The sequence below is a fragment of the Oncorhynchus nerka genome, linkage group LG4 (genome assembly GCF_034236695.1).
Source record: "Oncorhynchus nerka isolate Pitt River linkage group LG4, Oner_Uvic_2.0, whole genome shotgun sequence".
NCBI lineage: Eukaryota > Metazoa > Chordata > Actinopteri > Salmoniformes > Salmonidae > Oncorhynchus > Oncorhynchus nerka.
In genome coordinates this window covers 54,672,203-54,689,266 of record NC_088399.1, presented here as the reverse complement: position 1 = coordinate 54,689,266, position 17,064 = coordinate 54,672,203, and the positions used below count along the sequence as shown (strand labels likewise).

At 43.2% G+C, this 17,064-nt stretch overlaps 1 long non-coding RNA gene across 1 annotated transcript in view; it reads left to right on the top strand.

The window, feature by feature from the left end:
- LOC115128201 (uncharacterized) overlaps positions 1-10,058 on the top strand; it is a 31,168-nt gene extending 21,110 nt beyond the window's left edge. The window contains exons 2-3 of the long non-coding RNA XR_003863484.2: positions 8,743-8,866; positions 9,156-10,058. This is a non-coding gene — a long non-coding RNA (uncharacterized LOC115128201). The remainder of the gene's footprint in view (positions 1-8,742; positions 8,867-9,155) is intronic.
- Positions 10,059-17,064: the final 7,006 nt, after the last annotated feature.

Genomic DNA, 17,064 nt, shown 5'->3' with positions numbered 1-17,064 from the left:
GAGCGTAAACAACAGACTGACTGGGAGAGATATGGAGAAAATAAGAGAGATAGAGAACACTAGAGAGAAAGAGAGAGAGAGAGAGAGAGATGAATCACTAAAACAATACAGAAATACACTACAGAAAAAGAAAGAACAGCAGCAGAAATCAGCTCAATGTAGAAATCAGCTCAATGTAATTAGAAATCAGCTCAATGTAATTGAAGAATCCATAGACTCTAACCACTTCTGGGAAAATTGGAAAACACTAAACAAACAACAACACGAATAATTATCTATCCAAAATGGAGATGTATGGGTTAACCACTTCTCCAATCTTTTGTCTCTATAACAAAGAATAATGAGCAAAAACATATACAGGATCAAATACAAATCTTAGAATCAACTATTAAAGACTACCAGAACCCACTGGATTCTCCAATTACCTTGAATGAGCTACAGGACAAAATAAAAACCCTCCAACCCAAAAAGGCATGTGGTGTTGATAGTATCCTTAATGAAATGATCAAATATACAGACAACAAATTCCAATTGGCTATACTAAAACTCTTTACCATCATCCTTAGCTCTGGCATATTCCCCAATATTTGGAACCAAGGACTGATCACCCCAATCCACAAAAGTGGAGACAAATTTGACCCCAATAACTACCGTGGGATATGCGTCAATAGCAACCTTGGGAAAATCCTCTGCATTATCATTAACAGCAGACTCGTACATTTCCTCAATGAATACAATGTACTGAGCAAATGTCAAATTGGCTTTTTACCAAATTACCGTACAACAGACCATGTATTCACCCTGCACACCCTAATTGACAACCAAACAAACCAAAACAAACGCAAAGTCTTCTCATGCTTTGTTGATTTAAAAAAAAAGCCTTCAACTCAATTTGGCATGAGGGTCTGCTATACAAATTGATGGAAAGTGGTGTTGGGGGTAAAACATAAGACATTATAAAATCCATGTACACAAACAACAAGTGTGCGGTTAAAATTGGCAAAAAACACACGTTTCTTCCCACAGGGCCGTGGGGTGAGACAGGGATGCAGCTTAAGGCCCACCCTCTTCAACATATATATCAACGAATTGGCGCGGGCACTATAAAAGTCTGCAGCACCCGGCCTCACCCTACTAGAATCTGATGTCAAATGTCTACTATTTGCTGATGATCTGGTGCTTCTGTCACCAACCAAGGAGGGCCTACAGCAGCACCTAAATATTCTGCACAGATTCTGCCAGACCTGGGCCCTGACAGTAAATCTCAGTAAGACCAAAATAATGGTGTTCCAAAAAAGGTCCAGTCACCAGGACCTCAAATAAAAAATTATATCTAGACACCATTTCCCTAGAGCACACAAAAAACTATACATACCTTGGCCTAAACATCAGCGCCACAGGTAACTTCCACAAAGCTGTGAACGATCTGAGAGACAAGGCAAGAAGGGCATTCTATGCCATCAAAATGAACATAATATTCAACATACCAATTAGTATCTTGCTAAAAATACTTGAATCAGTCATAGAGCCCATTGCCCTTTACGGATGTGAGGTCTGGGGTCCGCTCACCAACCAAGATTTCACAAAATGGGACAAACACCAAATTGAGACTCTGCATGCAGCATTCTGCAAAAATATCCTCCGTGTACAACGCAGAACACCAAAAAATGCATGCAGAGCAGAATTAGGCCGATACCCACTAATGATCCAAATCCAGAAAAGAGCCGTTCAATTTTACAACCACCTAAAAGGAAGCGATTCCCCAACCAAATCATGAGAAAACAAAAAGATAATTACTTGACACATTGGAAAGAATTAACAAAAAAACTGAGCAAACTAGAATGCTATTTGGCCCTAAACAGAGAGTACACAGTGGCAGAATACCTGACCACTGTGACTGACCCAAACTTAAGGAAAGCTTTGACTATGTACAGACTCAGTGAGCATAGCCTTGCTATTGAGAAAGGCTGCCGTAGGCAGACATGGCACTCAAGAGAAGACAGGCTATGTGCACACTGCCCACAAAATGAGGTGGAAACTGAGCTGCACTTCCTAACCTCCTGCCCAATGTATAACCATATTAGAGACACATATTTCCCTCAGATTACACAGATCAACAAAGAATTTGAAAACAAACCCAATTTTGATAACCTCCCATATCTACTGGGTGAAATTCCACAGTGTGCCATCACAGCAGCAAGATTTGTGACCTGTTGCCACAAGAAAAGGGCAACCAGTGAAGAAAAACACCATTGTAAATACAACTCATATTTATGCTTATTTATTTTCCCTTGTGTACTTTAACCATTTGTACATTGTTACAACACTGTATATATATAGAAGCATATATATATATATATATATATATATATATATATATATATATATATATATATATATATATATATGACATTTGTAATGTCTTTATTGTTTTGAAACTTCTGGATGTGTAATGCTTACTGTTCATTTTTATTGTTTATTTCACTTTTGTATATTATCTACCTCACTTGCTTTGGCAATGTTAACATGTTTCCCATGCCAATAAAGCCCCTTGAATTGAATTGATGATGACAGATGAACAGACTTACAATAATTGATTGACAGCTAGAGTGAAGAGAATAAAAAGAGACAGGTAGACTGAGGTAAAAAAAAATGAATTGTGCTACGCTGCTACACAATAAATGTTTTAATTTGATTTTTTAAATGTTTTTATTCAGAAGATTTTTTCCCCCACAGAAAAACATATCTGTCATGCCAGAGTACTGTATTACACAACTGTCCATGGCCAAAAATAAACTGTGGATAAAGCATCTTATACTTACCATCCATTTATATTGGATATTCATAAAGGGGAAGAGTATTTGTTTATCATGGTTCACATGGGCTTTCAGCGGTGTCTAAATGTGTTTGTCTTTCATTTATAAGGCTTTTTTGGCCACACAAATGGAGAAAGATAATGGATTATGATCAATTTTCACTGTTTTCAGAGAGCTGAAGAGACTTCTGATTTGAATAGTTGTGAAGGTGTGAAAAGCCCTCAGACTTAATGAGATTCTCTTTTAGCACTGTTTTATATGTTGATTAGAAACATTTTCACATGTAGTTAATCATAGAATACTGAAGTTCGTGGTTGGTGACATTGGTACTATTTGTTATTTAGTGATAAGTATCTTCCACTTGTCAACGCACTGGGCTGAACTGATCCAGAGAGGTTTGGCAGGAACTCAAATGAATGTGCACAAAAGCCCTTGAGGGATTGAGTTTAAGGCCTTTCTAATTAAAATACACGTTGACATTTCCCCACTCCGAGCTTCCAGTCTGTACGCACTTTATAGCAGCATTTCCTTTAAGAACCTAGCTTTACACATAAAACCCTGGTATATTATTTGTGAGGGATTATAAGCCTGCATTTCAATCTCCTGATATTACATATTGTTGAATACACACATGGCTGTGACAAAAACGAAAGAAGGGTGGTTGGTCGTGGTGGATGGGTAGGCGTATAATGCGAACTTATAGCAACCCAATGGGGTTGTTTAACTTTAGCATTTGAGCTAATTAGCTACTTCTTACAACTTTTTTGCTACTTTGCAACGACTTAGCATGTTAGCTAACACTTCCCCTAACCTTAACCCTTTAACCTTAATCCCCAACCCTTAGTGTAGCTAATGTTAGCCACCTACCCACCTAGCTAACTTTAACCCCCAACAAATTGGTATTCGTAACATATCATACGTTTTGGACATTCGTAACATATTGTGCAAATTGTAAGTCATAACATATCATACGAAATGAATGATGGACATCCACAAATGAACAAATATCATACGAAATGTAACATATACTAATGTCCCAATTTAAATGTACTGTGTTACCTCTGAGCCTAGGTTGAATACTTACAGTACACACTTGTTATTCTGAAAACTGGAGCCACCTGTGACTGTCATGGTTCCTCAAGGCACCAGAGGGCGGCAGAGACAGCCCTAGAGACTTTTATTGGACTCAGGTGTGTCTTATTATTTCATGATTGTGTCCCTGTTAAAAAAGGTGTGTTTTCTGTGGTCTTTTGTAGAAGCTTGAATTGTTTACTGTGTGTGGTTGTTACCGGACTTAGTTTGTGGGACTTAGTGTTTGTTTTTAAAGTGTACAGTCTACCAGGTAGCAACCATGGTCTTTACAGTACCCAAAACCATTCTGAGATTGGTTAAAAATAGTTATTGTGTTAATATCACAATGCAGGTTTGAGTGATTTGAGCCCTAAGTCTACACTCTTATAAAATAAGGTGCTACCTAGAACCGAAAAGGGTTCTTCAATTGTCCCAATAGGCGAACCCTCTGAATTATTATTTTTTGGTTCCAAGTGGAACCCTTTCACTAATACAAGGTTCTATATGGAACCCTTTTACCACTAACAGGTTCTAAGTAGATGCTTTCCCACCATCGAAGGGTTCTATCTGGAACCAAAAACAGTTCTCTAATGGGGAGAAACGTAGAACCTTTTTTCTTAGTGTACCAACATGTCTTCAGATGGTATACCTACCTGGCTGCTTCCACAATGTCAGATGTTCCTGTAGACCACTGCCTACTTGTCTCCATCCATCTGTGCCACTCTGAGGATTGGTATCTGTCCAAAGGAGTCAGGGACCTCAGTCTGTGACCAGGGCCCATATCCAAAAGGTGTTTTAGAGTAGGAGTACTGATCTAGGATCAGGTCTCAATTTGTCTCTATAATCTTAATCATTATTCAAACTGATCCTGAGACAAAGCATGATAAATATGCTACATCCAAAAATGATAAACCCCCTCCTTCATTCCCACACATTTATTTTGTGAAAAAGACTCAAGAATTAGCCAAGTTTCCATTTCTGTTTTGAAAGTGCTTTTGAAATTGAGCATGGTGTCTCTATACTACTGATATGGTATAAGATTGAGGTTCAAGGTTGAAATGTTTGAGGTTGAAACGTAATAGGAAGGTCTACCGCAAACTTTTGTCATCTAGACAGATGTTTGCTTAGATACAGGTCAGTTTCCCTCCAAACCCTGAAGATGCACAACAAACATGTTGCAAAAAATCTTTGTAGGCTACTGCAAGCATGAAGACACCAATATCTACACAAAGGTTATCTAGGAAGTTTGAAAATAATATACTTTAATTGTAAAAACCACAGAGTACACAAAAACCTACTCTGTCTGAATCTATTCTAATATTAAATACTTGGGGAAATGTTTGGTAGGCTATAGTACAGGTTCCTGCCCATGACTCCATCTAAATTACATAATACAATCTACTATTTGCAGAGAGAGAGAGAGAGAGAGTGTATTTGGAAAAGGACCTGCAGCTACAGAAAAATACTTTCAATCTTATAGGCCTAGGCTATTTCAAATCAATATATGCTTCACAGTAAATTCTGCTGTAGGCCTATTCTGAGCTAAACACACTCATATCCTATCCTTTAACATTAGGTTGTAGGGGAAAACCAGGACAAAAGTAGCACTTTTTTCTTATATTTCCCTAATTACACAGATATCGATAGAGTTAGAGACACTATATTTTTATGACAAACAACTTATACACAGTACCAGTCAAAAGTTTGGACACACCTACTCAGGGTTTTTATTTTTTATTTATTTTTCTACATTGTAGAATAATAGTGAAGATATTAAAATTAAAATAAAATAACACATGGAATCATGTAGTAACCAAAAAAGTATTAAACAAAAAAATATATATTTTAGATTTTAGATTCTAGATTCTGAAAAGTAGCCACCTTTTGCCTTGATGACAGTTTTGCAAACTCTTGGCATTATCTCTTAGTTTGGATCCCACGACGCAGTTGGCATCAGTTGCTGGGACTGTTTGTCTCTTTCCATTGGTCCTGCCGATCAAGGACTGGTCTGAGGAGCTATTTGGTGTGGCAGCTAGGCTAGCTGCTAGCTACATGCATATCAAGCTAGTGACGTTTTCTTGAACGCAACCCGCGACGCGATTAGCCATTGTGGCCGGGACCGCGGATTGTCCTGGGTTTGTGGCTGTCTAGATCTCTGCTGTTTGTTGTTTTCAATTTTTCCCGTGACCTGCCCTGTCTGGAACTGTGAGGAGTAACAGCGTAACCTATGTTGCTAGTTAGCATGACAATGACCAAAGCCGGTGGGAGTACCGTTGACGACAGTGGTGTGTCTCTATCACATGTGACAGATCTTTTATACGAAAAAAAGAGACCTAAAAGCAGTTGTTACAACAACAAGACAATAGCTTCAAGTGTATTGTCCAAATACTTGTGGATTCTACTAATAAAAGAATGGACGACCTGACCAGAAAGGTCCAGGACCTGAAGAACAGTTTGCAGTTCTCCCAGTATCAGCTGGATGAGTTGAAACAGGAGAACGGCAAGATGACAGCAATCTGTAAGTCATTGAGAGAGAACATCAGTTCTGTGTGTGAATCCATGATAAGGGGGACAATCAAAGCGGAACAACATGGTTCACCTGGACCACAGGCAGATTGAGGTGGAGCGCACCCACAGAACTGGAAAACCCACCACTGGCCCAGGTGATAGGCCCAGGTCAATAGTGGTCAAGTTCCTGAGGTTCAAGGACAAGGTATCTGTTCTGGAAAGAGCCAAGAACTTGAAAATAATGTATATCTTCCCCAACGAGGACTACCCTGAAGCTGTGCGCCAAAAGAGGAAAGAACTGATCCCAGCCATGAAGGCTGCCAGAGCGCTTGGGGACATTGCGTACATCCGCTATGACAGGCTCATTGTCCACCCTCCCTCCCAGAAGCTTGGAAGGGATGAGAGAGCCAAGCCTATGGGTTCAAAGCCTCAACTCCGCAACACACACACACACACACACACACACACACACACACACACACACACACACACACACACACACACACACACACACACACACACACATACCAATTGATTAATGGACGGCTGCATGTATATATTTTTTCTTTGCTTTGTCTGCTCTTTTCAGTATTATGTCTATCTCTGATAAACTACCCAGGAAAGGGCTGAAAATAGCCCATATTAATATATATACAGTGGGGCAAAAAAGTATTTAGTCAGCCACCAATTGTGCAAGTTCTCCCACTTAAAAAGATGAGAGATGCCTGTCATTTTCATCATAGGTACACTTCAACTATGACAGACAAAATTAGATTTTTTTTCCCAGAAAATTACATTGTAGGAATTTTAATGAATTTACTTGCAAATTATGGTGGAAAATAAGTATTTGGTCACCTACAAACAAGCAAGATTTCTGGCTCTCACAGACCTGTACACTACCACTCCCTGCCCGAGCAGGTCTCGGAGAATCTCATCTACGAAGGATTGGAAGACGGCTGGAGCATTCTTCAACCCGTATGGCATGACACGGTACTCATAATGACCAGATGTAGTACTAAATGCGGTTTTCCACTCATCTCCTCCCCGGATACGCACCAGATTATACGCGCTCCTCAGGTCCAGTTTTGTGAAGAAGCGCGCCCCGTGAAATAATTCCACCGCCGTAGCGATGAGAGGTAGTGGGTAACTAAACCCCACTGTGATGGAATTTAGACCTCTATAATCAATGCACGGACACAGACCTCCATCCTTCTTCTTCACAAAAAATAAGCTTGAGGAGACGGGTGATGCGGAGGGCCGAATGTACCCCTGTCCCAGCGATTCAGCAACATATGTTTCCATCGCTACCGTCTCCTCCTGGGACAATGGATACACGTGACTCCTAGGAAGTGCAGCGTTCTCCAGAAGGTTTATCGCGCAGTCCTCTCGACGATGGGGTGGTAATTCGGTCGCCCTCTTTTTACTGAAGGCGATAGCCAAATTGGCATATTCAGAGGGAATGCGCACGGTGGAAACTTGGTCTAGACTCTCCACCGTAGTCGCACCAACGGAAACTCCAATACACCTACCTGAACACTCCTCTGACCACCCCTTAAGAGCCCCCTGTCGCCAGGAAATCACCGGGTTGTGTTGAGCTAACCAGGGAACCCCCAACACCACTGGAAACGCAGGTGAATCTATAAGGAACAGACTAATCTGAAGATCATCAAAGGTAAGCGATTCATTTTATTGCTTTTCTGACTTTCGTGACCAATCTACTTGGCTGCTAGCTGTTTGTAATGTTTTGTCTACTGAGAGAGATGTCCTTACATAAACGCTTGTTATGCTTTCGCATAAAATATTTTTTGAAATCTGACATGCCAGGTGGATTAACAACAAGCTAAGCTGTGTTTTGCTATATTGCACTTGTGATTTCATGGAAGTTAAATATTTTTAGTAATTTAATTTGAATTTGGCGCTCTGCAATTCAGCGGATGTTGACGAAAATGATCCCGCTAACGGGATGGGTGCATCAAGTTAAGTAAAAAACAGCATAGTATGTCTAATTAAACAGTATAGTATGTCATGAATATCCATTTCCTCCACATATCCTCCCTTTTGAGACACAGTCTCAACCTAAATGACCTCTGTTGTCTTTGAGTTTCAAACCTTCACATGAATTTTAACATCAGTACACACTTTATCACCACACACACACAAGGAAACAGCTTCGTTGAGACTGAGGAACGAAGCTGTTTCCTTGTGTGTGTGGTGAAAAAGTGTGTACTGATGTCTCTTGCTGTTTCTGCCTGGCCGGTTCCCCTCTTTCCACTGGGATTCTCTGCCTGTAACCCTATTACTGGGGCTGAGTCACTGACTTACTGGTGCTCTTCTATGCTGTCCCTAGGAGGGGTGCGTCACTTGAGTGGGTTGAGTCAATGACGTGATCTTCGTGTCCGGGTTGGAGCCCCCCCTTGGGTTGTGCCGTGGCGGAGATCTTTGTGGGCTATACTCGGCTTTGTCTCAGGATGGTAAGTTGGTGGTTGAAGATATCCCTCTAGTGGTGTGGGGGCTGTGTTTTGGCAAAGTGGGTGGGGTTATATCCTTCCTGTTTGGCCCTGCCCGGGGGTGTCCTCGGATGGGGCCACAGTGTCTCCTGACCCCTCCTGTCTCAGCCTCCAGTATTTATGCTGCAGTAGTTTATGTGTCGGGGGGCTAGGGTCAGTTTGTTATATCTGGAGTACTTCTCCTGTCCTATCCGGTGTCCTGTGTGAATTTAAGTATGCTCTCTCTAATTCTCTCTTTCTTTCTCTCTCTCAGAGGACCTAAGCCCTAGGACCATGCCTCAGGACTACCTGACATGATGACTCCTTGCTGTCCCCAGTCCACCTGGCCGTGCTGCTGCTCCAGTTGCAACTGTTCTGCCTGTGATTATTATTATTTGACCATGCTGGTCATTCATGAACATTTGAACATCTTGGCCATGTTCTGTTATAATCTCCACCCGGCACAGTCAGAAGAGGACTGGCCACCCCATCATAGCCTGGTTCCTCTCTAGGTTTCTTCCTAGGTTTTTGGCCTTTCTAGGGAGTTTTTCCTAGCCACCGTGCTTCTACACCTGCATTGCTTGCTGTTTGGGGTTTTAGGCCGGGTTTCACTTTGAGATATCAGCTGATGTACGAAGGGCTATATAAATACATTTGATTTGATTAGTCACTACTGCTAGTCCAATTATACAGTGATAAACATACCAAAACATGCTCAAGTCAATTGTTCTGTATTATCTATTGAGCCATATATTGATGCGCTTTAACATTATAATTCTGATAACATGGTAAAGCAAAACCCCTACTATCAACCCAGATGTTAACAACCCAAATGTATAAATGGCAGTCTTCAGTGCTCCATGTTGAGTCCATCACTCAAATTCACTCACATTCACTCAAACTCAAGACCCGCAACTTAGCACACACCAACACAGTTAGAATGTACAAACAGGGGACCATATATAGACAGTTTGTACTACATATTACCAGTATGAAGTTTTCTCATTACAGCCCCCATTTATCCCTGTTGCGAGTGGCATGTTAATGACAGACCGGTATATCAATGCATTCTTGGTCTAAATTACTATAAATTTCATAGTGTGCAGACCTCCACAATCAACCTGATACCCCAAATAAACAATTACGGACACGGTCGACCACCACCCCTCCCTCTAAATACATCCTTCTGGTGTGTCTTCATGTTCTTCTTCAGATAGTGTTTCAGTTTTTCCTCCCAATTGCACATGTTCAAAGTGGATGGCCCTTGATAATGTTTTTCATCTGAGCCGCCACTCTCCTTTATAGTCCATTATGTTCTGTCCATTTTCCAAACAGTACACCAGCAACATGAGAGAAGTTTGGACGGGATCTCTCTCCATGCTCACTCCACGTGGACTCATGTCACACTCCTGAGAGAAAAGCATGAGAGAAACGGCAGTTCATAGCTTTGACTGGATGCTGCGTACAGGTTGCTGTCTTGGACTTAGGTCTCACAGTAGAAGTGGTGCATGACAGGGCTGTAGTGAACACCATTTTTTGCCATTACTTCAGCTGGTTAGTGGGGGTTGAGGTTCACACTGGTCTTGATCAAATTATCCCTTCCGTGCATTTTGACATCATCTGTGGTCACCTCACCATAATCTCGAGAGAGGACAGACAAGAACAACAGTTTAGTTTAGGGCACTTCTAATTCAGGAAATACAGACAAAGTATTTACTGTATGACAAATTATTACTACCACCAATATTCTTAAGACAGATTTCTAAAAAAAAGTTTAATACATTTTTTCCCAAATTTCCTATCATCTTGGCAATCTCACTGCAAAGTTTACAGGGTCAGGGAATTAGATGCCCAATCCTTAGGGAGACATCCCGACCATACAACATACCCAATCTGGTGAGATGTGTTATTGAAGCAACACAAAAATAAACCAACAACAGCAATACACTTCTTCATAAAAAATTAGGTGGGGAAAACAATACATATATATCACTCGAGTTGGGATTTTTTTTAATCCATTTGGAGTAACTGTCAACCATTACCAACATGTAAATTCAGCAAAAAAAAGAAACGTCCCTTTTTCAAAAAAAATCAAAATATCTTCACAGATCTTCGTTGTAAAGGGTTTAACCTCTCTGGGATATGTGGGACGGTAGCGTCCCACTTGGCCAAAAGCCAGAGAAAATGCAGAGCGCCAAATTCAAATATATTCCTATAAAAATCCAACTTTCATGAAATCACACATGTAAGATACCAAGTTACAACAGGTGTTGTGAATACAGCCAACATGTCAGATTTCAAAAAGGTTTTTCGGTGAAAGCAAACGATGCTATTATCTGCGGATAGCACCTCCATAAACAAAAGAGAGAAAACATATTTCAACCCTGCAGGCGCGACACAAAACACAGAAATAAAAATATAAATCATGCCTTACCTTTGACGAGCTTCTTTTGTTGGCACTCCAATATGTCCCATAAACATCACAAATGGTCCTTTTGTTCGATTAATTTCGTCCATATATATCCAAAATGTCCATTCATTTGGCGCGTTTGATCCAGAAAAACACCGGTTCCAACTTGCGCAACGTCACTACAAAATATCTCAAAAGTTACCTGTAAACTTTGCCAAAACATTTCAAACTACTTTTGGAATACAACTGTAGGTATTTTTTAAAGTAAATTATCGATAAAATTGAAGACGGGATGATCTGTGTTCAATACAGGAAGAAAACAAACTGACCCTAGCTTTCTGGTCATGCGCCCCTATCAAACACTACACATGAAGTGACCCTCATTTGAACAGGGCTACTTCTTCATTACACAAAGGAAAAACCTCAACCAATTTCTAAAGACTGGTGACATCTAGTGGAAGCGGTAGGAACTGCAAGCAAGTCCCTTAGAAATCTGGATTCCCAATGAAATCCCATTGAAAAGAGAGTGACCTCAAAAAAAAATCTGAATGGCTTGTCCTCTGGGTTTCGCCTGCTACATAAGTTCTGTTATACTCACAGACATGAGTCAAACAGTTTTAGAGTGTGGAGTGTTGACTGAACAACTTCAGAGTGTTTTCTATCCAAATCTACTAATAATATGCATATCTTATCTTCTGGGGATGAGTAGCAGGCAGTTGAATTTGGGCATGCTTTTCATCCAAAATTCCAAATGCTGCCCCATATCCTAGAGAAGTTAAACACTGTTTCCCATGCTTGTTCAATGAACCATAAACAATTAATGAACATGCACCTGTGGAACGGTCGTTAAGACACAAACAACCTACAGACGGTAGGCAATTAAGGTCACAGATATGAAAACATAGGACACTAAAGAGGCCTTTCTCCTGGCTCTGAAAAACACCAAAAGAAAGATGCCCAGGGTCCCTGCTCATCTGCGTGAACGTGCCTTAGGCATACTTCAAGGAGGCATGAGGACTGCAGATGTGGCCAGGGCAGTAAATTGCAATGTTCGTACTGTGAGACACCTAAGACAGCACTACAGAGACAGTATGGACAGCTTATCGTCCTCGCAGTGGCAGACCACGTGTAACTTCACCTGCACAGGATCGGTACTTCCGAACATCCGACCGGCGGGACAGGTACAGGATGGCAACAAACACTGCCTGAGATAAACGAGGAATGCACAATCCCTCCATCAGTGCTCAGACTGTCCGTAATAGGCTGAGAGAGGCTGGACTGAGGGCTTGTAGGCCTGTTGTAAAGCAGGTCCTCACCAGACATCACCAGCAACAACGTAGCCTATGGGCCAAACCCATCGTATCTGTACCAGACAGGACTGGCAAAAAGTGCTCTTCACTGATGAGCCGTGGTTTTATCTAACCAGGGGTGATGGTTGTATTCATGTTTATCGTTGAAGGAATGAGCGTTACACCGAGGCCTGTACTCTGGAGCGGGATTGATTTGGAGGTGGAGGGTCTGTCATGGTCTGGGGCGGTGAGTCACAGCATAATTGGACTGAGCTTGTTGTCATTGCAGGCAATCTCAACACTGTGCGTTACAGGGAAGACGTCCTCTCTCATATGGTACCCTTTCTGCAGGCTCATCCTGACATGACCCTCCAGCATGACAATGCCACCAGCCATACTGCTCGTTCTGTGTGTGATTTCCTACAAGATAGGATTGTCAGTGTTCTGCCATGGCCAGTGAAGAGCTCGGATCTCAATCCCATTGAGCACGTCTGGGACCTGTTGGATCGGAGTACTTAACCCAGCTGGTAGCCACACCAGATACTGACTGTTACTTTAGATTTTGATCCCCCCCCCCCTTTGTTCAGGGACACATTTTTCCATTTCTGTTAGCACCTTGTCTATGGAATTTGTTCAGTTTATGTCTCAGTTGTTGAATTTTGTTATATACATACAAATATTTACATATGTTATGTTTCCTGATAATTAACACAGTTGACAGTGAGAGGGCGTTTCTTTTTTTGCTGAGTTTATTTCTTCCTTTTACAGGCAGGCATGTGAAGAAAATATATTTGCATATTTACCAAAAAGCCCTAGGGGACCAGTATGTAACGGTAACCAAAATGCAGCGTGTAGATTGCGATCCATGTTTAATAAACAAACGTAAAACACGAATCAATTACAAACACTACAAAACAAAGAACGTAATGAACGTAACGAAAACCGAAACAGACTATACTTGTGTAAACTAACACAGGAACAAGGACACTAAGGACAATCACCCACGAAACACTCAAAGAATATGGCTGCCTAAATATGGTTCCCAATCAGAGACAACGATAAACACCTGCCTCTGATTGAGAACCACTTCAGACAGCCATAGACTTAACTAGAACACCTAAACTACAATCCCAATACATACACACCACATACAAAAACCCATGCCACACCCTGGCCTGACCAAATAAATGAAGATAAACACAAAATACTTCGACCAGGGCGTGACAGAATCCCCCCCCCCCCCCCCCCCCTAAGGTGCGGACTCCCGAACGCACCTCAAAACAATAGGGAGGGTCCGGGTGGGCGTCTGTCCATGGTGGCGGCTCCGGCGCGGGACGTGGACCCCACTCAATCACTGTCTTAGTCCCTCCTCCTCGCGTCCTTGGATAGTCCACCCTCGCCGCCGACCATGGCCTAGTAGTCCTCACCCAGAACCCCACTGGACTGAGGAGCAGATCGGGACTGAGGGGAAGCTCGGGACTGAGGGGAAGCTCGGGAGTGAGAGGAAGCTCGGGAGTGAGAGGAAGCTCGGGAGTGAGAGGAAGCTCGGGAGTGAGAGGAAGCTCAGGAGTGAGAGGAAGCTCAGGCAGGTTGATGGATCTACCAGATCCTGGCTGGCTGGTGGTTTCGGCAGATCCTGGCTGACTGGCAGATCCTGGCTGACTGGTGGATCCTGGCTGACTGGCGGATCCTGGCTGACTGGCGGATCCTGGCCGACTGGCGGATCCTGGCTGACTGGCGGATCTGGCAGATCCTGGCTGACTGGCGGATCCTGGCTGACTGGCGGATCCTGGCTGACTGGCGGATCCTGGCCGACTGGCGGATCCTGGCCGACTGGCAGTTCTGGCAGATCCCGGCTAACTGGCGGATCTGGAAGAGTCTGGTTGACTGGCAGATCTGGAAGAGTCTGGTTGACTGGCGGATCTGGAAGAGTCTGGCTGACTGGCAGATCTGGAAGAGTCTGGCTGACTGGCTGATCTGGAAGAGTCTGGCTGACTGGCTGATCTGGAAGAGTCTGGCTGACTGGCGGATCTGGAAGAGTCTGGCGGATCCTGGCAGACTGACGGATCTGGCTGCTCCATTGCTGACTGGCGGCTCTGGCTGCTCCACGCTGACTGGCGGCTCTGGCTGCTCCATGCTGACTGGCGGCTCTGGCTGCTCCATGTAGGCTGACAGCTCTGGCGTCTTCTTACAGACTGGCAGCTCTGGCGGCTCCGTGCAGACTGGCAGCTCCTTGCAGACTGGCAGTTCTGGCTGCTCCATGCAGACTGACAGCTCTGGCTGCTTCTTGCAGACTGGCAGCTCTGGCTGCTCCATGCAGACTGGCAGCTCTGGCTGCTTCATGCAGACTGGCAGCTCTGGCTGCTTCATGCAGACTGGCAGCTCTGACTGCTCCATGCAGGCTGGCAGCTCTGGCTGCGCTGAACAGGCAGGAGACTCCAGCAGCGCTGTAGAGGAGGAAGGCTCTGGCAGCGCTGAACAGGCGGGAGACTCCGGCAGCGCTGGAGAGGCGAGGCGCACTGTAGGCCTGATGCGTGGTGCTGGCACTGGTGGTACTGGACCGAGAACACGCACAGGAAGCCTGGTGCAGGGAGCTGCCACCGGACCGTGCAGGCGCACTGGAGCTCTTGAGCACCGAGCCTGCCCAACCTTACCTGGCTCGATGCCCACTCTAGCCCGGCCGATACGAGGAGCTGGAATATACCGCACAGGGCTATGCACCCGCACTGGGGACACCGTGCGCACCACTGCATAACACGGTGCCTGCCCGGTCTCTCTAGCCCCCCGGTAAGCACAGGGAGTTTGCGCAGGTCTCCTACCTGGCGTAGCCCTACTCCCTGTGAGCCTCCCCCAAGAAATTTTGGGAGCTGACTCTCGGGCTTCCTTGCCAACCGTGTTCCCTCATATTCACCGGCTCCTCTCTCCGGCTTTCTCTGCTCTCCTCGCTGCCTCCACCTGTTCCCATGGAAGGCGATCCTTTCCCGCCAGGATCTCCTCCTATGTGTAGCAACCCTTGCCATCCAATATATCGTCCCATGTCCAATCCTCATTGCGCCGCTGTTGCTGCCTTTGTTGCTTCTCCTGTGGCTCCTGCCTGTTGACACGCTGCTTGTTCCTGTTGTGGTGGGTGATTCTGTAACGGTTCTCTTGTGGTGAAGGAGAGTCGGACCAAAATGCAGCGTGTAGATTGCAATCCATGTTTAATAAACAAACGTAAAACACGAATCAATTACAAACACTACAAAACAAAGAACGTAATGAACGTAATGAAAACCGAAACAGACTATACTTGTGTAAACTAACACAGAGACAGTAACAAGGACACTAAGGACAATCACCCACGAAACACTCAAAGAATATGGCTGCCTAAATATGGTTCCCAATCAGAGACAACGATAAACACCTGCCTCTGATTGAGAACCACTTCAGACAGCCATAGACTGAACTAGAACACCCCACTAAGCTACAATCCCAATACATACACACCACATACAAAAACCCATGCCACACCCTGGCCTGACCAAATAAATGAAGATAAACACAAAATACTTCAACCAGGGCGTGACACAGTAATTAAAAGCAACAACAACACTACCTGGTAAACAAAAAAATATCAAATTATAATTACAACTCTTGATTACTCCATAAGGAAATAATTGTATCCCATAAGGTAATGGTAAAATAGACTAGACACCAGGTGTCCATCATTCAGGGGCTGCGCTTTCTCTCTCTCCTTCTCGTGTTCCGAATCACACATAGAACTATTGCTAAATTTATAAACTTCTTCCTAATTATCAGTGTTTACATAGCCCATTTAAGTCTCACCCAATGTCTCTAGTCTTTCTAGTGAGGGTGATCAGGCGTCACCAGGAAGTCAGAACCAAGGTCATTCAATACCATTAACTATTTTCTTTCCCTTTTCTTTCCCTGTACTTTTAAAAACATTTCAAACATTTCCATCATTCTGCTTACCCGGTCTACAACCAAATTAAAGAGACCCCACACAGTAAATCAAACAAGGTATTAACACCACTAACAAAGAAATGGCCAGATCTGACTTATTTGGGAGCTCCCTTAACGGTCAAATCCGTTTCACTAACTACTCTCCCAAGGCAACAGCCTCGGGAAACATTTGATAGGAAGAGAAAATTAACATTTTGTTAGTTTTCACTTTGCTTAATCTTAATCAGGCCAAACAATTCAAATTCAAAATTCTTAACAATTAATCTACATATCTTGTTTCCATATTATTAATCACACTCACAGCTGAAAAGTGAGCAAAATTGGATTCCAATAAAAAATGTTGGTCCACTACCCCTGCAATATCCGTTTTGATAACAGGTTTCAAACCCGCAATCGAAGCAGACGTACACATTCTATCAATGCCCTCACATTTTTTGTAGCTGTGTTTGAACGGTGTGTATGTAAATTCAAACCGTTCAGAGCACACACTGCCCGCTCTGGCTAAAGTTGGCTAGATCGGA